Below are 26,996 nucleotides of genomic sequence, written 5' to 3'. Positions count from 1 at the left end.
CTGGCTCAGTCTTGTAATCCCCACTACTCAGGAGACAGAGATCATTCAGGCAGATCATGGTTTGAGGACAGCCTACACAAAAAGATCAAGGAACCCCTTCTCAACCAATAGCTGGGTTTGGTGTTTCTCACTGTAATCCAGCTATGTCAGAAGCATAAATAGGAGAGTCATCATCCAGGCTGGCAAGGCAAAAATGAAAGCCCCTATCCAAAAAGGGCTGAGGGCGTGGCTCAAGTGATATAGCACCTGTCTAGCAAGCAGGAGGCCTTGCATTCAAACCCCAGTATCACCAAAAATAATAATAATAATAATAATAGTAAGAAAGAAAAAAAGCTGGAGAGGCAAGCAGAGACCAGAATGTGAGAAGCCTTGCCTTTTCCGTTACAGAGTTTGGGATTGTTAGGCGCATGGGAAGAAGGAAGGATTTCTAGCCCAGAAATAACAGCATTCATAGACGTAAGGTGAGACTGACTGACATGTCCTTCAATGGGACCTGCCACTTTCCTAAGAATATTTTCTAATTACAAGGGTCAAGTCCTTTAATGCTAACAATAATAACTCACACTTATAGAATGCATACTGGGTGGAAAAGACACCTTATTTTTATTAACTCTTTTAAACTTGTTTTTTTGGGGGGCAACACTGGTGTTTCAACTCAGGGCCTTGAGCACTTACTGCCTGAGCCACTCCACCAGCCCTTTTTTGTGGTGGTTTTTTTTTAGATAGGGTCTCCTAAATTATTTGTCCAGAGCTATTTTCAAACCACAATCCTGATCTCTGCCTCCTGAGTAGCTAGGATTACAGGTGTGAGCCAACTGCACCCGGCTCTTTCCAACTTTCATCAGCCTATGTAGCAGGTTAATGCCTTAGCACCCTCCTTCCCTCTCTTCCCATTTTACAGATGGGAAAACTGAGGCACAGAATGACTAGCTAATTAGACCATTGTGCTTTAAGCAAATAAGGGATCTGGAACTTTAAACCTAGGCAGACTGGTACCCAAGCCCATGCTGTAAACCTGATCACGCTGCAGAGCTCCTTAGAAAAAGTACCAGTTTTTACAGACAGCCCATGAAAAAGGCTACTTAATGACAGAGCCAAGAAAACTTACAGCTGGATTGTACAAGCCATGAGTTCCAGACCCATCCTAACCCCAGAATTTCTGTGTGGCAATGAGTGAGTTGTTCCTCCTGGATCTCAGTTCTGGATGGAAACCACAAAGCCTTCAGCTTTGATACACTCAGAATCCAGGCCTTCCTAGGAGTGTGAACAGTAGATAGCTGCAATGCTGACTATGCAAATGAGAATTGATTGTCACAGGAGGGTGGGGTCTGGGATAGGAACAAGGTGGGGAAGTCAGGATGTAGCTGAGACCTGATACAAGACCAGTGTTGCGGGAAACAGTGACAATAATCACTGATGAGGTGAAATGCAAACACTTCACCCCATCCTAATGGAGCTGTTCAACAACCAGCTGAGCATCAGACAATTCTGCAACCGAAAGACCTCTGAGGGTTAATATTCCAAGTCAAGGGTTTGGGTTTTGTTTTTGTTTTTTGGGTTTTGTTTTGCTCTGTTTTTTGGTTTTTTGGCAATACTGGGGTTTGAACTTAGGGCCTCGTGCTTGCTAGGCAGGCATTCTAACACATGACCCATACCCCCATCCCTTTTTTGCTGAAGTTATTTTTTGGATAGGGTTTCACTCTTTGCCCAGGGTCAGCCTCAGACCAATATCCTTCTACCTACTACCCCTGTGTAGCTAGGATTATAAGCATGCACACCATACCTGGATTATTTGTTTGTGGAGATAAAGTCTCTCTAACTTTTTGTCTTGGTGGGCTTTGAACTTCAATCCTCCTGATCTCCACCTCCAGAGAAGCTGGGATTACAGGTTTGAGCCACTGCTCCACTGGCTAAGTCAAGGGTTTTCACACTTACTTTTAGTTATTTTAAAAACTTCAGTGGGATACAAAACATAAAGCTCAATTTTAAAAAGCAATGTTTTGTTTGTGCAAATTTATTTTATAAGTACAGATTATAACCTTTACTTATTATAAAGTCAGTCAATAAGAACAAGGCTGTTTTGATTAAATAAATTGGATGCTCAGGTTGATACAGAACTGCAATTATCATCTGTAACCCCTGACTTCACCCCTTTTGTGTTTATCAAAACCACCTGATAATTTTCATTAGTTTGAGTTATACAATATCTTGAAAACATGATTTACACAGATGAGCAGCTGCAAATGCTGACAGGTTAAGAAACAAAGAAAGAAAAAAAGGTGGTTGCAATCTTTGAATATTCTTAAGAGTGATCCAGAGGCATAAGAGGAAGCCAAGAGATTTACTTCAATTGTACAAAATATCTTCTTCCAGCCATCCATGCATTTATCAACAAACGCCTATGAAAAGTAAAACTGAAATGTTCCTTTCCACTTGAAGGTCAAATTTTCAGCACATGAGCAATCAATGGACACTTGATCAATCGATAAGCAAAATCTTCAGTGTGAGAGTGAGGAGTGTTGCAGGAATAAGCAAATAAAGGGTTAAGGGGCTCTGGAGGAGGGGAGCTCAGTTGAGCACAGGCCAAGGTGCGGAAGACACAAGCCTGAAGGTGTGGCTGGAGCAAGGACCATTCAATCAGTGCCAACACCAGGGAAGAGCAAGAAATGTGAGGCTGAGTGCCAGGGGAGGCCGAGCAGGAGGGGAGCTGCAGGAAATGGGGTCCGAAGGGATGGCAGGGATTGGATGGCTGCTGTTGGAGAGGTTTTGGCAGTGTGGTTGTGTCTATCATGTTTATCTACATGTTACTTGGGATGCTAGGCTGAGGTCAAAGTGGAGGGAGTGAGGATGACAGCAAGAAGACAGAAGGTGACTGCAATGATCAGGAGGGATGGCTAGTGGCTGGCAGCACATGGTGGTGGAAGTGATGAGATGTGGTTGGATTTCGGATATGTTCTGAAAATAGAATTGGTCAGGAAGGAGCCAGGGAAGACTCAGGAAGGAATAGATTCCATGGCTGTGGAGCCAGAGTCCAGATCATCGGGATATGCTAACTTCAAGATTCACATTGGAAACTGAAAGAAAGTTGAGCAGATGAGTCAGCATTCAGGGAAGTGTTTCAACCCTGCATATCATTTGAAGAGGTCTATTGCAGATGGTACCCAAAGTGTGGGGGATCCCCAAAGCAGTGAGTGTGGATGGAGAACAGGTGCAAGGCCTGAGCTGGGCTCCCCAACACTGAAAGATCAGAAGGAGTGGAGACCAGGAGGGCCAGTGACCCTCCCTCAAGGGAGGAAAGCCCTTTGAACAGGAGGAAGCCTTCAGCTTGACCAGATGCTATTGGGACAAATGAGAGGTGACTGAGACCAGACTGCTGGCTTTACCGCAGTAAGGCCAGATCTGACGACATGACATGTAGAGAAGCCTGATCAGGCTGTTGCCGGAAAGAAGTGGGGGACAGGGATTGGGGCAGTAGTAAAAATGGATCATTCCAGAATTTTTCTTGTAAAAGGGACCTGAGAAATAAAATGGCAACTGAAGAGAGAACTAGGTTCAGGTGTTTAACTGTTGTCTCTTTCAATGCAAGAAAAATCCTGGCGTGTTTCTGCCCCCATGTCAAGTGTTCATGATGGGAGGGAAGATGTGATAAGCTCAAGGGAGGGGGGAGGTTGGTCCTTGGATGGAGCATAAAGAAGTAGCATGGCCTTGAGGGTAGGAATGGGGCAGCTGCAGCGACAGGAGGGAAGGGGAGGCACCAGCACATGGAGGCAGGGCAGTGGGGGTGGTAGAAACCTGGAGAAGCTGTCCTCTGATTGCTTGTGTTGTCTCTGTGGAATGGAACCAGGTCCCAGGGTGAAAGGGAGGGATGGGAGGCAGTGTTGGCAGTCCAAGGAGGAAGAAGGCGTGAAAAAATCATCATGGTTGCCAGGCAGCATAAGAGCGCACAGGGGAATCAAGAGGGAAGCAAGCCAGGTATCATGGTGCATGCCTGTAATCCCAGTGCTTGGGAAGCTAAGGCAGGAGGATGGTGAGTTGGAGGCCAGCCTGGACTACACATGAGACCGTGTTTCAATAAAACAAAAAAAGCAAAAGAAAAAAGGAAGAAAGAGGGCTGCATATTCTTCTCCAGCTGTTTTGGGATAGCACTAAGTAGGCAGAGAGTTGGTTATGAGCAGGTTTTCAGTTTGGTTTTGCTCCTAAGGATGGGAAGAATAACAGTAAAGGGTGTGGGCTCTGGAGCAAAGTAACCTGGCTACAAAAACTTGATCTACCACTAACTAGCTGTGCAACTTTGAGCAAATTACCTAACCTCTCTGTGTTTCAGTTCCCTTGCCAGTTTTTTGCTTGTTTGGTTTGGTTTGGTTTTTGCAGTCCTGGGGTTTGAACTCAGGGTCCCACACTTGCTAGGCAGGCACTCTACCACTTGAGTCACTCCACTAGCACCACCCCCCCTTGCCAGGCTAAGTCATGATAAATATTTGAGGAGCTGCAAATGCTCATTATTCTCATTTGGTTAGCACACATTGTATGTATGTACCAGATTAAAATACTATATTCCACAAGTGTGTTTAAGTTTTATGTGTCAATTAACATTTTCTTTAATTTTAAATAAGGTAAGGTGCATACAATATTTAGAACAGTACCCAGCATATTAAAAGATCTCAATAAATGTTAGCTTCTATTATTAACAATACTATTTAAAGGAGGCAGCAAAGGGACTCCTAAGCCAGTTAAAGTCCTCACTGTTGTCAGGTATGGAGGTTCACACCTGTAATACCAGCTACTCAGGAGGATCACAGTCCCAGGCCCAGGAAAAAGCACAAGACCCTACCTGAAAAAAAACAAAAGTAAGATGACTGGGAGTGTGACTCAGGTGGTTGAGCACATAGGCCCTGTGTTTAATCTCAAGTATTGTCAAAAAGAAAAAGAAAGTCCTCATTGTGTGGCAGAAAACCCTTGTGAAATGTAGCATGATTGTTTTTATATCTCATCTGGCCCATTTTAGCTGGATAGCTGAATACGTCTCCCAGTTCTCTAATTTATCTCTTTTTTTTGTATGTTGAGGCCAAACATTAGGTTTCAATTTCCCTGCTAACACTTTATCTGCTGTCATAGCCAGGACAGCTAAAAGTCAGTCAGATTACATCTCACCCAGTCAGAATGGCTATCATCAAGAACGCAAATGCTGACGAGGATGTCGGAAAACAGAAACCCTCATCCGCTGATGACAGGAACGTAAACTAGCACAATCGCTATGAAAAGCAGTATGGAAGCTCCTCAAAAAAACCTAAAAATAGACCTACCACATGATCCAGCAATACCACTCTTGGGCATATATCCGAAGGAACGTAAGCCAAGATACAATAAAGCCACTTGCACACCCAAGTTCCTTGCAGTACCTTGGAAACATCCCAGATGCCCTACAACTGAAGAATGGATTAAGAAAATGTGGTATATATACACAGTGGAGTAGTATTCAGCCATAAAGAAGAATGAAATTGTGTTGTTTGCAGGTAAATGGATGGAACTGAGGATTATCATGTTAAGTGATGTAAGCCATGTTCAGAATGACAAAGGTCACATGTCTTCTCTCTCATGTGGAAGACAGGTCTAAAGATAAACATATATACAAATACAAACATTATCATATAGACATATATATAAGGCTGCTTGAGGAGACTAGGGGGAGGAGAGAGAAAGAATGATAGGGAATAACACTGAAATACATCACATCTGTGTAGGAAGAAGGTACAGTGAAACACACTAAAAGCTGTGAACAATATGGGGTGAAGAGAAAGGGTAGGAAAGAGTAACTGAGGGGTTAGACCGATTAAAATACAGTATATTCACAGATGAACAAGCCCTCTGAACAATGATCATGACTTAAAACATGAAGACGAGAAGGTAAAGCGGGTCCTGTTAGGGGGAGAGTACTAGTGAGAGGGAGAGAGGAAATGAAGAGGGCCCATGGTTGATGCACTTTCTATACATGTATGAAGACAGAACACTGAAGCCTGCCGAAGTCATTTTAAGTAGGAGGAGGGGGTGAAGGAGAATGATGGCAGGGATGAACAAAACCAAGGTACATTGTAAGCATATTCAAATTTTTATTTATTTTTTTTTGTGGTACTGGGTTTGAACTCAGGGCCTCATGCTTGCCAGGCAGGCATTCTACCACTTGAGCCACTCTTCCAGCCCTGTACATATGGAAATGTCGCAATGAAACCCCCTGGTACAACTATCATCTGCTAATAAGAATGTTAAAATAAAATAAAATGAAAGCAGCTTACATAGAAAAAAAAGTCAATCAATAAGCACCCAAAACTTACAATAACTTGGTATCATCGCTCCACACTGCCGCATGCACTACCTAACGGGGCCATTACCCCTCAAGCACAGTAGCTACCTGAGTTGCACCTGAATCTCACCTGGAAATTCCTTCAACCATAGAAGCTCTTTGGCCAGCCCTTGCTATCCTAACATATGAGGAGTTGTGCACAGGAACAATTTTCTAAGAGATTTTTGGAGAATTGCAGCTGTGATTCCACTTTTAAAGATCGCTTTACAGTTATATTGACAAAGTAAATGAACCCTTATACAGATTGGTGGTAGATGGGGAAGACAGCAGAAGCCCTTTTGCAAAGGCTTCTGTTTTCTCAGTGGAATGGGAAGGGAAGTCATGGCCAAGAGCAAGGGTGGGGGAAAGGAGCAGAAGCAGGGTGGAAGCTGAGCACTCTAAACACCCTGAGGGTCTGCACTGTTGACCTTCAGAAAACAGCACATTTGAGCATGCATGTGGTTTTGTACGAAGGCTGAAGACCTCTGAAGCTGGCTGTGTGATCCTGGTCATGTCATTTAGCCTGCCTGAGCCTCAGTTTCTTTAGCTGAGACATTGGGATTATGACTTCACAAGGTTGATATGAACATTAAACGCATAAAAACAAGGCAGCCTGTAGAATGTAGCCCAGAAACAGGATGCAATAAAGGTGTTAGATAGGATTCTGTCATTAAGAATCCCAGGGAGCAAGTGGAAGCCTGTTCCCAATGTAGACCCCACTCCCAAAGAAACTTGGGTACAAATGAGCTCATTGGACCAATTCAGACCCAGGCAGCATGGAGCCAGGTCAGATTCTCAGCTTCATTATTTGGAGGGAAACGGGTGAGAGGGTGTAGGGCTTGGAATGAAAGAGGTCAAGCTTGTGACAACACTGAAGTATTGTTTTTGCAGCATAGCCCCAAGAGGCACCAAGAACAGTGAACAGGAGGCCCATGTTGAGCCACAGACTCCAATGGAAAAAGTAGTCCATGAGGCAAAATGAGTCCAGTTGAAGATAAGTGAGCATCTGGGTACACACAGGTATCCAAAAATGTCTGTGAGGAAATGAGTGTTGATCCAGGCTAGGGTTGAGTGACTTGGTGCTAATATTGAACTGGATTGAACAGGAAAAGGGTGGCCCTTCTCACCCACACCAGAACTTCACACTAGCCATGACCTTAGCTAGGCAGACATCAGCCCATGACTCTCCTTCTGCTTCTAGTCAGTTGCTTAAGAAATTCCCCATTCCTTTCTACAGCTTGACTCTCAGTGAGTTTTATGACCTTTTACAGGATTGTAAACTCCATCCCCATCTAGCCCAAACCCAAATTAACAGGCTATTTGCAGCCACGAGAACAAGAGTGCTGATCTAGAAGGCGGAGGTGTTTTTTGGTCGGTAACACAAAAAACAGCTATACTGCCCTGTTGTGACCAACATAAAGCAAATAAGTGTGTGGGTTCACAGACCTAAAACATCTGCCATCTTCCCTGAGTGTTTGGAGAAGGGGTTTTGTGATTCATATAAAACTGGAATGTACATATCACCAACGTAAAACTGAATTGAAACATCACAGGACTTTCTCCCTCAGAGTCCCTCACCTTCTCCAAAGTTAAAAAAAAAAATCCTTTTCGCCAAAGAACAGTCTTCCTTCTTTCTGAGTTGCTTTGGGCCCACAAGGAAGGGGAAATCTCCCATCTCTAAGACAAGACTTCAGCAATCAGTTATGGAGTGCTTGCCCAGCACGGCACCAAGGACTCAATAAGTCCTTATACTCAAACTATGAGCACTCCTATTTTGTGAATAAGCAAACCGAGGCTCAGAAAATATAAGCATTTTACTACCTAGCCAATAAGAAAAGAACTAGAACTCAGTGTAGATCTGCTAAGCCTGATCCCTTACCCCCCTGCACTTGGCCACAGCCTTCCCAGATTCATCCTCAGAGCATGGACTGCAGTTAACACGGGGTTATGGGGTTACTGGTAATTTTGTTTCCTTTCCTTGGCTTTTGTATACTTGCTAAATATTCTACAATAAAAGTGTCTGGGTGTGGTAGTACACACCTGTAATCCCAGCTACTTGGGAGGCAGAGGCAGGAGGATCTCAAATTCAGGGCCAGCCTGGGCAAAGTTAGCAACCCTATCTCAGAAACAAAATTCAAACAACAGGAATAGGGGTGTAGCTTGGTGGTAGAGAGCTTGCCTAGTATGCAAGAGGCCCTGGTTCAATCTCTAGTACTGCATACAGCAACAAAAAAAAGGAGGAAGAAAAAAAACAATAATGAACCCATGTTACCTTTGAAATGAAGTTTGCAAAGTTAATATAGAATATTTTTGAAGGAATGGGAAAGGCATATTGGACCCAGAGATCCCCAGAGAGGAGTGCTCATGGGGAAACTTCTGCTGAGCTCAGGCCCTGAGCATTGGAGAGAGCAAAGAGCAGCATCTATGGCCTCCAGAAAATCCCCCTCAGCCTCAAAAGAGTTTGCAAAGTGACCCCAAGGACTTTCCTACCCAAAGCACCCAACTTATCTTTCTTCAGACTCATAGCCACTCCTTGCAGCAGGAACCAGCAAACGATTTCTGAGTGACTGAAGGTGTTTGTGATACATCTTTTCTCTGAAGTCACAAAAGTATGTCATTAAGAGATATGGCTTTTGGGTCTGGCAGGTGACTTTGCTGTGACCACCCCATTTCTTACTGCCCTGAGGGGTTGAGTTCTAGGAGGCAGAGAGTGATGCGAGGTCCTCCTGGTGCTGTTTGGCCCACACCACAGGACACAGGGCAGAGCAGATTACAGGGTACACTCAAGGTTTTGTTTCAGAGGGTCCTCAGGATGGTCCACCATGTCATAGGTGAGGCAGGATGGCCTTTCAGATCCTTAGCTGTGCTGGTCACATAACGCTTATAATTCAACTGTGACCAAAACATTGAAGATCCAGGAAGAAGGCATATAGTTGGGTGGCCAGTGGAAAAGCTGCCTTTGCCCCTCTTGGTGCCTCCAGGCCCACAGTGCTAGAGTAGGTGCCTCACCTTGCCTGTGGTCTGGGCAGGAAGCTCAAAACTGGGCCCAGGTGGCCAAGTGCTCACATTAACACAGGCTGAATTCCAGGCCAAAAGGCGCATTCTGGGCAGCATTCAAGAGCCCACAGCCCTCAGCAGGGGCCTATGGCCCTTTAGTTGATGGTGTTCAAGGTTAAGTTTGTTGTCACTGCTCTCACAGGTTGCCCACCACAGATGGGGTTTTATGCCAGGTGGTAAAACAGCGCCATCAGAGCAGCACATATGGGGCTTTGTGTGGACTCTTCCTCCTACAGATCCCAGGGCCATCCAGCCAGCTTCCTATTTGCATACCTCAGTTTAATATGCAGGAGATGCAGATGGGATCTCTCTTGATTGGTTTAGCCTGATCAAAACTTATAAAATGGAGAGAGTGAGACAGAGAAACACAAAAGTGAGTCACGTACTCAAAGACATTCAACAGAACTTGGAGATCATCTCCTGCCACAGTCCATGCCCACTGCACCCTGGCCCCCCCCTCAGGTGTCATCCTTTTTCCACTGAGCCCAAACCAGCTTCATGACCCTCATCAACACGACACCTCGGGCTGCAGATCCTAGCTGGTTGCAACTGACACGCAAGATCACCAATAAAATACAAACCTATGCCTTTACTGATGGGAGAAACAGGTTTAGAGAAGGAAAGTCACCTGGCTGAAATCACACAAAAGTCATGACAGTGGCAGTTGGAATACAAGACCATATGATTCCCTCTCCTATGGTCTTTCCTCTAGAGTCCATGCTCTAGAATGTTAAAATCAGGTGACGTAAGAAGAGGATGGCACAGAAGGTCATCCCATGACAAGAACCATGTCTAGGTGAGATTTGAACCCTGACTTCAAATCTTAGACTCTACGTATCCTTGGGCAAGTGACTCCATTGTCTGTGGCCCACTTATAAAATGGAGATAATGATGTCTACTTCATAGAGCCCCTCAAATTAGATGGTGCCTAGCACAGTGCCCAACACAAAGTAAAGAATATATTTTAGGATTTCCCCTGCCAACACCTGGCTCCAAGGTCTGCTGCTTCCCTCCTCTCCAGCCAAACTACCTCCTGTTCTCTTGATTTCCACTGGTGATGGATGAGGCTTTGGTTTGCATGCCTGGACATGTTTATTGGACAGCTGACTTTCATTGCCTGCAGGTCTCCACTTAACATTGGCAAGAGCTGGGACCACTGATGCTGCACTGGCAAAGCACCTGCGCTCTCTCCACTCCAGAGGATAGCCAGGGATGCTTTCAGAACTTTAAGATTTGGAGTGACATTTTCAGAAAGCTCCACTGAGTCAGCGTGTGGAGCAGCTCTTGTAGTAGGTGCTTCTGGTGAACTGCATTACTGACCTCAATTCCCCACCCTTCCCTGTATCACATCTTTGATTTCATAACTTTGAAATGCTCTTTTACTATAGACCAGGCACAATACCCCACCCCAGGCCTGACCAGGTTTGTTAGTTAGCTTTCTAACTGGTCCTGGAGTCTGTAGTCCAAGATCAAGTATTCCCCTTGCTTTGAGCTTCTGGTAAAGATGGCATGTCTTGGCAGGAACATATGGTCATGAGCCTGGAACTCTTCATGTCATGAGCCTGGAAATAAAGAGAGAACAGCAAGAGACTGGAAGTCCCACAATGCACTTCAAGGACACACCCCCAATGACCCAAGGATCTCCCACCAGGCCCCATCTCTTAAAGGTACCAGTACCTCTCAATAGCACCTACCCTGGGACAAACCCTTTAACCCATGGACCTTAGAAGACATCCACCCAAACAATAGCACCATGTGATTTGCTTTGGCCAAAAAGGTGTGAATTAGTTATCTATTGCTGCATAACAAATTACCCCAAAACTTGGGAACTTAAAAGACACAGTTATTATTTCACAGTTTCTGTGGTCACTGACCTCAGCATAGCTCAAATGTGTCCTCTGTTTCAGGGACCCTCACATTAAACAGGGACATGGTAAGGGGTGGGAGGTCAGCCAAGCCTGCAGTCATCTCAAGTCTCCACTGGGGAAGGTCCTGCTTTTGAGCTTCTGTTGTTTGTTGGCAGGATTCAGTTCTACACAGGCTGTCAGCCAGAGGCGGCCCTCTATTCCTCGCCATGTGGGCTACTTCACCAAAGCACATTAGCTGAGATAAGAGAAAAGATCTGCTAGAAAGACAGAATGCTCTTGTAACCTAATCACAAAAGTCCATTACTTTTGCTGTATCTATCCATTAAAAGCAAGTCAGGTCCTTTCCACAGTCAAAGTGAGGGAATTTCCCAAAGGGATAAGTACCAGGAGGTAAAGATCACTGCGGACCCTCCAAGAAGTCTGCCTACCACAGGCTGTTTGCAGATGTAGACAGCAGAGTCTCGAGAAACTCATGTTCATTCAATCTCACTTGTTCCTATGGGATGTGATTGTGTAACCCACTAGTTCCAGAAGGACCCCAAGAGACACATGGTGCAGAGTTAAGTCCATCAGTCAAACTCAATCCAGAGTGGAGTCTCCAGTTAAAGGATAGACACATGAGTGAAGCCAGCCAAGACCAACACAATTGCCCAATGGAACCTAACCAAGAACCAGCTGAACTTGGCAGAAGCCTCTGAAGTTTTGTAGTTGATAGTGATGCAGAAAAAATTCATGGATGCCAAGCACAGAAAGTATTAATAATTTATTTCACACCTCAGTTTTCTCATCTGTAGAAAGGACGTAATAATATTTATATCTCACAGAGTCATTATGAAGACTAAATGAGTTCATATTTCTAAATACTCACAACAGTTTCTGGTACATAGTAATCAATCACAAGTGCTTACTAAATTTGAATTAATCAATCAACAACAGCTAACCTGTTTGCCAGATGCTGTACACTTCATATACATTGTCTCAGTGATTCTTCATAACAGTCCTATGTGGTTGGTGCAATGAGGAACTTCGTTTTAAAAACAGGGCGGAGAAAATTTAAGAAATTTGTACAGATACACAACTAGTACATGGGGAAGCTAGGATCTGAATTAATGATCACTTAAATAAAATCCAAGATCAGAAAGCTAAGAGAACAGTCAGCCACAAAGAGATTGAAAGAGTAATAAGAGGCACAAGTGGGTAACTGCATTGGTTCAAAACTAAGGCTGTAATAGTTGGACAGGTGCCAGGACATTCCTCTCATTGATACCCTTCTGTAAATCCCAGAGGCCAAAAGAATGAGCCAAGGATGACAGATGTTTAAGGAAAGAAAAGTCTGAAGGGTCAACAAGAGATGTTTTCCGACAAGAAAGGCCATTGGAAATGGGGGGATGAGTGGCTTCATGCCACCCGAGGACAGATCTAGGTCACTTGGATGGAAGTACAGAAAGGGATCTATGCAAGGAAAAACTAGCTAAGAATTTCAGCTACTATCACTTCTTGGCCTTTCGGCTAAGATCAAATGTAGTATCTGTTCTAGTTTAACATCTGATATGCCGTCTATTTGAGGACAATGTATTAAATGGATTTTTAGACAGAGAGATGGAATAGGAACCCGCTCCGTCCACTCCACACATCAACCTGGTATTGCAGTACCTCCAGGAATGGTGCACAGAAGAAAAAAAAAGAATTCCAGCTACTAAACCTTAAGTAGAACGCTGGAGGAGGCAATGGGTTCCACTAGAACTGTGCTAGAAGGCTCTGGGAGACACATGCCCAAAATGTCATAGACAGATCCCTGCCCTGGGTGAGCTGGGTGAGAAGTCAAATGATTTACCTTGCAAGATCTCCTCCATCTCATAGCCTTAGCTTCCAAGAAAACAACTGCATATATGGCTACATAATCAAAACCTTGCCGACAAGGGAAATGTCATTTCTTTTGATTCCGTGGCAGGAAACAATTTATAAAAAAAGCTCAATTTTTTTCAAGCAATTATAATTCCAAGGACAAAGGTGCTTAACAAATCGTGTGATGTCACTAGCCTTCCTCTAGATTGATCTTGTTCAGAGACACTACCCCAGTCCTCACTTAGACTTGACAAAACTCTTTCTGACTTAGCCTCCTTCCCTTTTTCACTTAGCTACTCCAAAGCTCACTCTCCTTGCAACTGAAATCTACGTGTTTTCCTGGGAGCCCCTTGCTCTCCTGGTCTTTTGCTGGTATCTCTTTTTTCTTCTTGGTGTTCTTTGATGGCCCCTATCACTGCCCAGCCTTCCTTTCTTACAGTCTGCATACCTCACGAGTAAACCCAGCCACATCCATGGGATTTTTAGCTACCCATATGCTAGCAATTCCCTGATCTCAGGCTCTAGCCCAGACCTGTCTCTGGAGCTCAAAGATGGACATCCACTGGCTGCTGGACATCTCCACCTGAAGGTCCCCAAGCATTTCAGAGTCAATCTTTACAAAATTACTTGCTATTTTTCCCCAAAACCAGTCCTTCTTCTTAAAGAGTCCAAACTATGTTGTTGGGTAACTTTCTTATTCTCTCTGGGTTTTATTGTTTCCATTTGTAAAATGAGTTTCAAGTGAATTGTTTTCAAAGTCTTTTTATTTCAATTTTGACATCTTGTTACTTGAGGATTTAAAATGTGTTCTATTTCTTTGGAAGACAACATAATAGCATAATAATAATAACAATAATTACAGTTGAATTTTATTGAGCATTTACATGTGCTAGAAATTTCTGTAATTGCTACCTGTAAGTTATTCCCATGAAGCAGCCCCAACACCATCCTCTTAATTGAACAGAATGAAACAGAGGCTAAGGAAAATTAGGAGAATTGCCCAAAGACAAACAGCTGAGAAGCAGCTGCACCAAGATTCAAACCTTAATGATCTAGCTCACATTCTTGGGCTCTAAACTTGTGCCAGTCTTGAGTTTGAGTCTTGGCTCCAGATTTTGTTAATTGTGTGTCCTTGGGCAAATCTTTTGCCCTTTTATGGCTCAGTTTCCCCAACTTTCAAGTAGGAGTGGTAATATCAGCTAATATTAACACCTGCAGACCTGCAGGACTAAGTGAGAAAATACCTTGAATATAATCCATGGACTTTCTTCCCAAATTTCCTCCTTCTCTACAAAGCTTAGCCTTCTCCTCCCAGGCAGAAAGATGTAAATCTCCCAGCATTCAGTGCTGCAGGAAAGGGATATCAGGTTGAAATGAGAGAAAAGATTTATAAGCCTAGACTCCAAGGGAGCTAGGACATAAATGCTGATTGGAGGAAAACAGTGTTGAATCAGAACCAGGCTTCCTATCCCTAAGCAGAAGGAAAGGTTTCTGAAAAGCAATGATGTTGGGGCACACCTGAAAAAGAGGTCCCACACTCCCTAAAACCTTATGTCTCTGGGTGGTGGGGGGAAGAGAGGATGACAAAAGTTTAACAGGGGTTCAGGGATCTTGGAGCAAAGGGAGAATTGTGACCCATCACCAGCTCAGTGATAGCTTAGTCCCAGGTCTAGGCAGCAGTCCTGAGACCTCCTCCCAACAGTATTTACTTCCAGGGTAGCTCAGGAACCACAGAAAGATCCCAGGGCCAGAGCAGTGAGGACATGTCTAAGAACATCAGAGTAAGCCCTGCAATCAGAAAGAAAGGGTCTAGCTGGCAATGACTCACAGGAACCATGGGGGTTGGGGACTAGGATATCCTGTAGCTGGAGCACAGGTAGGTGTGGCATGTCTAGTATGAGATGCCACACTCTTACCCAGCCCTGAGTCCTTTACAGTCTATAAGAGCCCTGGGGCTCAGGCACAATCCCAGGGCAAGGAAGAACCCAAGTGGACTGAGGGTAGGTTTCTGCTACTCAGCAAACTGGTTGACTCAAAATGATGAGAAAAAAAGAAAAGGAGCTATATTGCAGCTCTTGTCCACTGGGTTGGTGGGTTGAAACTACAGCTACTACATATGTAAAACACTGAGACCAGTTCCTGGTGCAGGGAACATTCGCTATGTGGGGCTAGTTCCATTGGCCCCTTCTCTGTTAGGAAAACCTTCTCTCCACACTGGCTCTTTCCTTGTGCCAGTCCTCCCTGTCTGGCTGGTACCTGGGCTCCTTAGGAGAGAAACGAGATGGGGAAGTGAACTACATTGTTTCCTCCTCTTTGCACTCCCAACGATCTCTCTCCAGCTCCAGGGTAAGAAATTTCTTTCTTCTCCTCTTACCTGCTGATGCTTATTGATGCTACTGTGAAAATTAAGCAGCTTGCTGAAGATTATTCTTTATCCCTGGAACTCAACATGGAATGTGTCTGTTTGTTCATTAGTTAATCAGCTTGTTTATTTAGTTGCATCCAGACTCCGTGAGACACAGCAGTGAGAAGGAAAGTCTGAAAGAGTCATGCTTCTCTAGCTTCAAGGTGCCCACACATCATCTGGGGATCTCGTTAAAATGGAGATTCTCATTCAGAGGTCTGGAAAAGGGGCCTGGGTTCTACAGTCCTAACAAGCTCCCAGGTGCTACTAATCCTGCTGATTCACAGACCACACCAGAGGCACCAGAGTCAGGCACGTTCACTTCAAATCCCAACTCTGACTCTTGGTAACTATGTGACCTGAGGTAAGCTAATTAACCTCTCTGAGCAGCAATGTCATTTTTATTAAATGAAACTACATTTAGCTTCTTACTGACAGTTTGTGTAGATAAAGATTAAAGATGATTCACCAGAGTCCTGGCACAGCGTGGGTGTTCAACAAGTGGCAGTAGGAATATATTGGGGGAGTATGTCCCCATTTCTGTTAAATGTGGGGTATCTCCTTTTTCACTAGATCTCTCAGACCCTGGTTTTCACATTCTGCTAGTCTGTGAAAGCAGGATAGCTCTGGAATGAAGACTGTACTTGTTCACACGGAAGGGGAGCATTTTTGTATTCTTTTTTCCATTCTTAGCATGTGTAGTCTTTACTCTAGACCAGCTTTAGAGCATCTTGCTCTCAAAGTAGACCCTGCCTGGGCCAGGGCTCTTGTCCTTTCCCGTCTTCAGGGGTATCTATTCCCCCGACAACTCCAGATGCATCTTTATTTTTTGTGTGCTGCAATCAGCACAAGTATTAGGACAATTTCCAGGCCTAGATGGCTCCCGATCTCCATGCCAGCCTGAGTGTCTCTCTTAGGTCCCCAGAGTTGGTGACAGCTTTGCAGTACCCAGCCCTGGAAATAACATTTCAGTTATATACACTGGAAATTTGATTACATTTTATTACTGGAAGGAAAAAGGAAAGATGACAACAACCAAAGGCTCAAAGGAGACAGGCATGGGTACATCAGCACACGCATCTGAAATGAAAAGGCCACTTTGCAGCCTGGCTAGCCAGCCCTGAAGAGCTGAGGAGCATCTGTCCAGCTCTGATGATGGTCCTCCTGACATGGAGAGGTAGCTCTCACCTAAGAGAGGCAAGGTAAGGTTTTGAAAACATGCCAGCCCTCACTGCAGACGCCTAGGCTCAAATCCAGGTTTACCCACTTCTGAGCTACACGTGCACATAAATAGATATAACCAAACAAAGTAGGGCAAGATAAGAGGTGTCAGTAACTGAGAATACATACAACATTTCCTGTGTTCTAGCCTCTACTTAAAACACTTTATAAACACCAACTTATCCCTGTGAAGCAGCTACCATTATAATCCCCCATCTTACAGACAACAAAGGTGAAGGTCAAATTCTCTTGAGCAACTTGTCTAAGATCCCATAGCTGTGCCTCTATGTGGCACATCTAGTGATTTATATTCTACTCTGCTAAGAGACCCCCTATGCATAACCACTAAAGGGTCCCAAACAGAAATTTGAAAAACGGATCTCTTACATGTCTATGTAAATAACCTCTCCCTTTCCCCAATACTGGCTATGACCCTGACCAGAGTGAAAGTTTTCATTTCTGCTACCACCATCTCTATCCCAGTTCCTTTACTTGGCACACTGCTGAAGCCACAACAGTCCCCACTAAAGACATTCTTTCCTTCACATTACTATTTTATTGGTATTTATTTGTATTAATTTTTAAAGTTTTGCTTGACATATAATAATTGAGGTAAATTGTAATGTTTCCACTCATGCATACATTGTATTAGGATCAAACCTCAGGTAATTACTGTATCTATCACCTGAAACTTTTATCATTTCTTTGTGATAAGCATATTCAAAATCCTTCCTTCTAGCTATTTTGAGATATCCAATGCATTGTTGTTAAATAGCTTCACCTTACTGTTTACTAAAAAACAACTGAAGGTAATTCTCTTTTTAAGTGCACAATGAACCCACTGACCAAACCTCTCCCCATCTCTTTACACTATGCTCTCCCCAGCCTCTGGTAACCACTACTGTACTCTCTCAATTGATATCAAGTAATTATGATATGTAAAATGTGCAGCAAAACAAAGTAGGGTAAGAAAATTCAACCATATGGTCATCGGACAAAGGTAATTTCTTTTATTTCTAAATTAAGATAATCAGATCTCAAACTAACAATGTTATATAATATTTAGCCTAAAATCACTCATTTCAAGGTCTGTAATAGATTTTTTTTTAGTAAATGTTTTATTGAAGTAACCGGGAACACTTTTTTTGTTATGGTAAAGCAGAAAAGCTTAAAAATCACCATTTAAAACCACTTTTAAGGACTGGAGGTATGACTCAAATGCTAGAGCACCTGCTTTGCAAGCACAAAGCTCTGAGTTCAAACCCCAGTACTACAAAAAAAAAAAGAAGTTAAAACCACTTTTAAGTACGTAGGTCAGTGGCATTCGTTATATTCACAGGGTTCTCCAACCACCAACACATCCATCTCCAGAACCTTTTCATTATTCCAGACTGAAACTCAGTCCCCATTAAATAATAACTCCCCATTCCCACACACCCAGGCCACATTCTATTTTCTGTCTCTACAAATTTGTACCTCATTGGGTAGAGCCATGTGGTGTTAATGCTTTCGTTTCGGTCTTATTTCATCCAGCAGAATGTCTTCTGGTTCATTCCCACTACAGCATATATCACATGTTCATTACTTTTTATGGCAAATATATATATATATATATATATATATATATATATATATATATATATATATATACACACACCACATTTTCTTTATCCATTTCTACATGGATGGAAATTTGGCTAGTTTCCATGTTTTGGTTTTTGTGACTCATGCTGCTACTATGCACATGAGTGTACAATATCTGTTTAAGGCCCTGCTTTCAATACTTTCAGGCATATAACCAGAAGCAGAATTGCTGGGTCATATGGCAATTCTTTGTAATTTTTTGAGGAATCACCACTATTTTCCATAGCAGCTGTACCATTTTATATACCCATTAATGCTGCATACTCAAGAATTCCAATGTCTCCACAGCCTTGCCAATAATTGGGTTGTTATTTATAGTAGCTCCTATAGGTGATAAATGCTCCCCCCAAAAGCCCACAAGTTCAAAGATTGATCTCCAGAGTCATTCTATTGGGAAAGAATGGGACCTTTAGTAGGTAGGGTCTAGTAGGAGGTCCTTAGGTCATTGGGGGCATGCCCTCAAAGAAGGATGGCTCCTTTCACTTCCTTCATGACTCATGATAGGAGTGATTTACTTCTGCCATACGTCCTCATGATATGTTGCCTCTCAGAAGCTCAAAGCAATGGGACCAACCAATCATGGACTAAACCTTTTCTAATTGTAAGTTGATTATCTCAGGTATCTTATTACAGGAACAGAAAGGTGACTAATATAATGACCATACTAGTGGGTGTAAAGTGGCATCTTATTATGATTTTGATTTGCATTTTCCTTATGACTTGTGATGGTACTTTTCATGTGCTTTTTGGACACTTATATATCTTATTTGGGGAAATGTCTATTCAAGTCTTTTGTACATTTTTACTTGGATTATTTTGTTAAGTTGTAGGAGTTTTTAAATAAATTCTGAATGTTAATCACTCACCAAATACATATTTTGAAAATACTTTCTCCATTTTGTGAGTCACCTTTTCACTCTGCTTATAGCATCCTTTGATCCACACACATTTTCAATTTTGATGAGATCTGATTTATCTATTTTTTCTTTCATTGCCTGTACTTTGATATTGTACATAAGAAATCATTGCCAAATCCAATGGCACAAAGCTTTCATGTTTTCTTATAAGAGTTTTATACTTTCTCTTTTTATATTTAGGTCTTTGATTCATTTTGAGTTCCTTTTATATATGATGCAAGTTAATGGTTCAGCTACCTTCTTTTGCATGTATATGCCCAGTTTTCCCATTATTATTTGTTGAAAAGACTATCCTTTCACTGTTGGTGGTGTTGGCACGTTTTTGCCCAAATCATTTCACCACATGTATGAGTATTTACTTCGGGGCCCTCTATCACATCCATGGGTCTGCAGGTCAGTCTTTATGCCATAGCTAAACTATTTTAATTAGTAAGTTTTGAAGTCAGAAAATGTGAGTCCTCCAACTTTGTTCTTTTTTTCTTAAGATTGTTTGACTATTTGTGGTCCCGAGAGGATCCATATGAATTTTAGAATCTAGTTTTATATTTCTGCAAAAGATGCCTTTGGGATTTTTTTTATTGGAATTTTTATTGACCTCTGTAGATAGCTTTGGTTAGTATTGATGTCTTAACAATTAAGTCTTCCAATCCATTAATAGGGGATGACTTTCCATTTGCTTGTGTCTTATTCAATTACTTTCAGCAACATTTTGCTGTTTTTAGTGTACTAGTCTTTTTCCTTCTTGGCTCAGTGTATTCCTAAGTATTTTATTCATTTTGATGCTATTGTAAATGAAATTGTTTTCTTAATTTCCTTTTCAGACTATTTATTGTTAGTGTATGAAAACACTTGATTTTGTGTTGATTTTCTATCCAGCAACTTTAATGAATTTATTAACTCTAACAGGTTTTAACAAATCTGTTAATTCTAACAGCTTTTTTGGTGGAATCATTAGGGTTTTCTGCATAAAACATCATGCCATCTAAAAGCAGAGACAATTTTACTTGTTCCTTTCCAGTGTGGATGTATCCTATTTCTTTCTCACCTGAGTGCTCTGACTGGAACTTCCAATACTATGTTGAATAGCAGTGGGTAAATGTTCCAGATCTTAGAGGAAAGGTTTCCATCTTTCACTATTGGGTATGATGCTAGTAATCAATAAAGACTTTTATAACTGACTGAGAAGTAAGTGCATTTCATAAAATAGTTTTTAGTAATAATAATGAAAGCAGTTAGTAAGTAGCTCCTATGTGCCAGGTTCCAAATGGGTATTTCCATTTGTCAAGTCTTAGAATCTTCACAGTGACCTGTGAGGGAGGTTTTTGAGTCACCTTATCACCATTAGTAAAGACTTGGATTGCTGCAGTGACTTCTCTAGGCTCACATGCCAGCAGGTGACCACACCAGTGTTCAAGGCTGGGAACCATTTTAAAAAAAAAAAAAAAACCTCATAGAATTCTCCAGAAAAGCTGGCTTTCCCGGAATGCAGATTTTGCAGTGCTATTTAGCAAAGTCCCAGACAAACCAGGACAAGTTTGGCACCACAGAGATGGTTAATAACACCACTCATTCAGTTGTTCATTCAACAAATATTTGTTGAGAGTCTGTTGTATTCCAGGCTCTGTTCTTGGGACTTAACATATGGGAATAAAAGAAAAGATGTTTAAAACTATCTGTCTTTTATGGAACTTATAGTCTAGTGAGGAAATAATGGCACAAATAAAAAAGTAAAATGTTTAGTGTGTCAAATAATGATAAATACAATGAAGAAAAATAAAGCAACAAATTACTTAAATAGCCCCAAACTGGAAGCAACCCAAAGTATCCATCAGTAAAACAATGAATAAATAAGCTGTGGTATATTCATGCAACAAAATAGTGCACAGCAGCAAAAACAATGAATTACTGGTACATATAATGTGGATAAAGCTGTTCGAGATTATTTTGAGCAAACAAAGCCAGACTCGAGAGTGCATGATGGAAGCTTCCATTTACATGAAATTCAGAAACAAGCAAAGCTAAGCGATTATGATTAAAACCAGAGGGGCAATCACCTGGGGGAAATATCAGTTGGGAAAGGCCAAAGGAAACTTTTGAGGTGCTGGGAAGGCCTTGATCTGGTGGCAGTCATATGAAGAACACATGCATAAACATTTATCAGCCAGGTGCCCATGATTCACACCTATAATCCTAGCTACTTGGAAGACTGAGATTGGGAGGATTGCAGTTCAAAGCCAGCCTGAGCAAACAGCTCACAAGAATCCATCTCCAAAGAAAAACAGAGAAAAATGAACTGGAGGTGTGGCTCAAGCTATCGAGAGCCTGTTTTGCAAGTGCAAAACCTTGAGTTCAAACTCCAGTTCCACCAAAAGAAAAATTAACAAAATATACCCTTAATAGAGTCAATTTGTGCACTTTACCATATATATGCTACACCTTAATTACCAAACTTTAAAAAAATAGATAAATTAATAGAAGTAACATGAAGGCATAGATAGGGTTATATAGATAGAGATATGGTTAGTGTAGGCTAGTTCCTAACATGGAGTGAGAATTCAATACATAATAAGTATATTTTACTGTTATCTGACAGTTTTCAGGAGCCAATGGCCTGAGCTTCAAGGAATAGAAGTCCCTCTCTTGCCTATTTGGGTATCTCTATTTCACGCCACTAATTTCTAAATTTGATCTCTCTCCAAAAGCCAGTTTGGGAAGGCTATGATTTTAGTGCTTTAACATTGGTCCTGGAGCCCCGTTCACCAATGCACCTGAAAGTTTCTGGCAGGATCACACTGGTTTGCTCTGCACCATATGTCCTAATCTCTCACCCCTGAGACTACAGTGACAGAGATATATAGCATTTTCCTATGCAATCGGCTTGAATTATCCCAGGAATAATGGGAAGGTATTTTTCATCTTTAGGTGTTAATGAATATAAATGGGAGTCACAACCCATGTCTCTGCTTTTTGTTCCCTCTCAGAAGTGAGATCACGGAAAGAAAACTTCCAGTGGCAAGAGAGGAGTACCTCATTCAACCCTCCCACTCATGAAATCCCTAAGGATGGGAAAGACTTCAGGGAGCCCAATGCCTTCCTTTTCTGCCCAACTGTCAAAAACTCCAAGGATAAAGTGATTGATTCATCACACGTTGCAAAATATTTACCTTCAAGGAGTTGCTAACTAACAAAATTTTCTAAGGGAACCATAGATATGGTTGTCTGGGACCAAAATACCTAAGTGAACAGTCTCTAAGGAGGAATGATTTGGGCTCGCTGTTTCAGAGGGTTAGGCCATGGTCACTTGACCCTATGCACTTGGGCAGAACATTGTGGTGGTGGAGCCTATGGCTCAGGGAGAGCTACCCACCTCCAGGCAGTTAGGAAGCAGGGAGTGAGAGATAGGAACCAACCAGGAGGCAGGCAAAATCTTCAAAAGCCACACACACACCTCTGCCGTGACCCATTTCCTCCAACTATGCCCCATCATCTAAAAGTCCCCAACCTCTCAAAATAGCACCACCAGCTGGGGACAAAGCATTCAGCCACATGAGCTGGTGGTGGACATTTCATATTCAAACCATAACACTCTGGCCCAAGGCCCCACAGACTCCTGTCCATCTCACGGTGTGAAATGCATTTAGTCCATCCCCATGACTCACCATAGTCTTAATAGTTCCAACATTTCAAAGTTCAAATTCAAAGTCTCCTCTGATACTCAAACTCTTAAAATAGAAAACAAGTTGCATACTTCCAACAGCAAATGGCACAGAGTAAACATACCCATTCCAAAAAGGCAGAATAAAGGAAGAGCAAGGAAGGATTGGACCATAGCAAGACCAAAACCCAGTAGGGCAAACATTAAATCCTAGAGATCCATGTCTGTCATCAAGGACATATGGCATCATGATCTGAGATCCAAAGGGCTTAGGCAACTCACCCTATGGCCTTTCCATTTGCAACCACATAATCTCTCTTGGTCATGCTCCACTGTTGCCTTGGCTTTTCTCAGCAGATGTTCCACATTCCTGGCATCTCTAACATCTTCGGGTCTCCACTGAATATGACTTCACTCTCACAACTTCCTCTTGAAAGGATGATGTATGATCCAAGAAGGTCTGAACTGCATGAGGTGTTGGCCAACTTTGGTATTATCCACACGACCCTGGTTTTGCAGGCATGTTGAATGCTAGAGTTATAGAGTGGGGTCACATTATATAGCATGAATATGTATAATTTTGTTAATGAAAAATTTAAAAGGATCATTAAGAAGGATCCTTGTGGTGATGGGAATATTCTATATGTGATCGTATCAATGTCAATATCCTAGTTGTGATCTTTTACTAATGTATTATAAAATGGTACCACTGAGGAAACCTGAGTAAAGGCTCTCTCTGTATTTTTTCTCATAACTTCATGTGAATCTATAATTGTCTCAAAACAAAACTTTCAGATTTTTTTTTTTAAATCTCCTTGGATAACCCACAATGCACAATCGAGGTTTAGAATGACCATGGAAGCCAACAGTGGCCAAGAGAAATGTCTGTGATGGCAAATTGTTTCCCATCTCCATTTATGATGCAGGAGCCATTAGCCACATCCAGCTTTTGGGCTTATGAAAGGTCACTGGTATTTAGTAGAAACAAATATTTAATGATGGTTAATTTAGGTGGCTAATATACTGCCACATACAGTATTTGGTTTGCTAGTGCTGCTTTAAAGTACCACACACTAGATAACTCAAATAACAGAGGTTTATTGGCTCACAGTTCTGGAGGCTAGAGGTCAAAAACCAAGCCTTCCTTCTAAGGGCTATGAGAAACAATCTCTTCCATAACACTGGCCTTTCTTCTGGTGGTTTGCTGGCAGTCTTTAACATTCCTTGGCTTGTAGGCACATTAGATCTTTATTTTCATCTTCATGTGATGTTCTACCTGTGTGTGTCTCCAATTTTCCCCTTTTTATAAGGCACCCGTCCTATACAATTAGGACCTACAACTTAATTGTATCCTAACAACCTCATTTTAATTCAGTAATGTCTATAAAGATCCTATCTCGAAACAAGGTCACACTCTGAAGTAGTGGAGTTTAGGACTTCAACATGTGAAATTTGGAGGAGAAAACAATTCAGCCCATAACACATGGCCACTGACTACCATATTGGATAGTGTAGAGCTACCCAATCCCATGCCTGCAGTTCTGTCCCCTTAACTGCAGACTTCAGACAGCCTTCTGATGGCAACTCCTAGCTACCTCATTAACTATTCCTTCAGTCAGCAAATGCATACTGAACACTTACTAGGATCCAGACACAGTGTCAGGATTTGGGGAAGAGTGACCACAATATAGTTCTGTTCTCTCAAAGTTTGCACAGTTGCAGGCACACCAGACAAGAAAGCGAACCATTCATATGTCAAGTCACACAAATATAATCACAGAATTCACACAACCTGCTGAGGCAAATAGAAAAGGCTCCTTCTAGCTAAACGAAGCAGATGGAATCTGAGCCATTTGGCTTTCGTCAACTGACAGGTTGACTGGAACTGGTAGAATCTAGCATGGCCTTATTCTATATCTGGTAACTTGTACTAGCTCTCTGCTGGATTGACAAGGCAACTGGGCCATGTGTCTTAAGCAGTCTAAATTAGGCTATTCACATGGTAGGGATTATAGGGTTTCCAGGAGAAGAAACAGAAGCTAAGCCTCTATTTTTAAGTCTCAACTTGCATCACATTTGCTATTTTCCCATTGGCCAAAGCAAATCATATGGTACCTGGAGTCAGTATGAGTGGGAACTATGCAAAGGCATGGATACATGGAGAAATGAGAAATGAAAAATGAGGGCACTGCTGCCACAATCTACATGGAAATAGAGAGATGCTTGTGTGAATTGCTCAAGCTAATGAAATCTCAGAAACGAAGCATGTCACTTCTTGGCAAAAGTCTTTACAAGCCAGTGAGCTACTTAACATGTCTTCTTTTCTTGTTTCAGACATTATGGAAGTCTTCTCCTCCATCTGTTTTGGTTCCTATATGACTATGGTGAGCAGAAACCTGCTGTTCAACTGCATCAGACATGTTATGGAACAAGAAATAAATCTTTTGTTATTCTAAGTTACAGAGATTTGGGGAATGTTTGTTGCCACAGCATAAGCTAGTTGAAGCTGACTAATACGTCATCTGATGCTGAGCGCTATAAAATTGTCATAGTTAGCAAGATGAGGAAGAAAGTGTGTTGGGCACATGTAATGCCATACATCAGTCCTGGAACCAAAAGCGAGCAGGAGTATGGTGCATTCAGGTCACTGGGAAAGTTTCGATCTAGCTAGATCATGAAGGGGAGGGATGAGGGAAATGTATTAGTCAGCTCAGACTGCCATAATAAACATCACCGACTGGGTGGTATAAACTAAGAAATTTATTGTTTTGTGGTTCTGGAGGTTGGACATCCAAGATCATGGTGGCAGCATGGTCAATTCTGGTCAGGACTCTCTTCCTGGCTGGCAGACAGCTGCCTTGCTGTGTCCTCACATAGAGGAGAAAAAGATTTCCTGCTGTTTCTCTCCTCCTCCTCCTTCTTCACCTTCTGCTAATAAAGCCATAGTCCTAATCAGTTAAGCTTAATTTCCTCCTAAAATCGCTGTCTTGAGCTGCAATCATGTTGGGGTTTAGCACCAATTTATGTGTTTTAGGGACAAAACTCAGTCTGTAGCAGGACTAAGAGATGAAGCTAAGGAGGTAAATTAAGGTCATGTCATTGAGGGTCTTTGAGGTCTTGGTCAGGTCTTAAGGTTTCACCTTGAGAGTAATGGGATCGCCTAAAGGATTTTAGAATGGAAAGCTCTGCTTTTTGGGAAGATCACCGAGACTGCTGCCTTGCCATCTATCTTCATTTGTCTCTCAGGTGGCATGTGCTTTGTGGGCCAGAACAGCTTGCCTGTAACTTACCATGAGTCCTAGATTCTACCTGCCCATCCCAGGGACAGGCAGTTCTCAGTGGGTGGGGAAGTTTTAGATGCCCTTCCAAAGAGCCTCTTCCTGCCTTGGAACATGGTCTCTCTGTGTAATGGAGGGGTGGATGTTCCATTCTCAGTATAATGAAAAGAAATCTACCTCTCATGTAACCAGCTTAAATTCTGACTTTCCCTGTGCTCTGTGACAGACTGAGCCACTAAGCTGTCTAGAGAATAAAAATAAGAGCATACCTTTGCTTTTTTTGGTATCATATCCTGAAGGGGCTTTACAGTTAGACCTTGGTTCAAATCTTAGCTGTTCCACTTCAAGCATACTGTAGAATCTTGGTCTCCTTGTCTATAAAATGCCCATAATGACCAAATTAACTACATTACAGCAGGATTGGAAGAATCAGTTCTCAGATACTTGAAAAGTACAGAGCTCAGTGCCTGCCATAGGGTCTGCTTCCAGCATGGGATCCATTTTTATCATTACTACTATTATTAATGATGAATAAAGACTTTTTATCAACCATTTCTTATGTGCCAATAGCTCTTGCCAATTTTAGAGATACAAAGGCATGAATTCAAGAACAACAAACCCTTATCCAATGCTATCTACTCCTGTGATGTCTGGGTCAGTTCTGAGGCTTCAAGTCAGGTCATTGTCCAGGAGAAGCTGCCCTGAATAAAAGGAACATGGTACCTGGGAAAGGAACATGAGTCTTGAAGCCTCCTCATTGTCATCCTTGT

The 26,996-nt window shown here is 42.3% G+C and overlaps 1 non-coding gene across 1 annotated transcript; it reads left to right on the top strand.

The window, feature by feature from the left end:
* The first annotated feature begins 12,751 nt into the window (after positions 1 to 12,751).
* LOC141415864 (U2 spliceosomal RNA) lies at positions 12,752 to 12,937 on the top strand. Its single transcript, XR_012440818.1, has one exon. It is a non-coding gene; the product is annotated as a U2 spliceosomal RNA (small nuclear RNA).
* Positions 12,938 to 26,996: the final 14,059 nt, after the last annotated feature.

This window comes from Castor canadensis, chromosome 13, assembly GCF_047511655.1.
Source record: "Castor canadensis chromosome 13, mCasCan1.hap1v2, whole genome shotgun sequence".
In the NCBI taxonomy this organism is placed as follows: Eukaryota; Metazoa; Chordata; class Mammalia; order Rodentia; family Castoridae; genus Castor; species Castor canadensis.
Note: the sequence above shows the minus strand (reverse complement) of the source record. Positions and strands in the feature narration are given on the sequence as shown.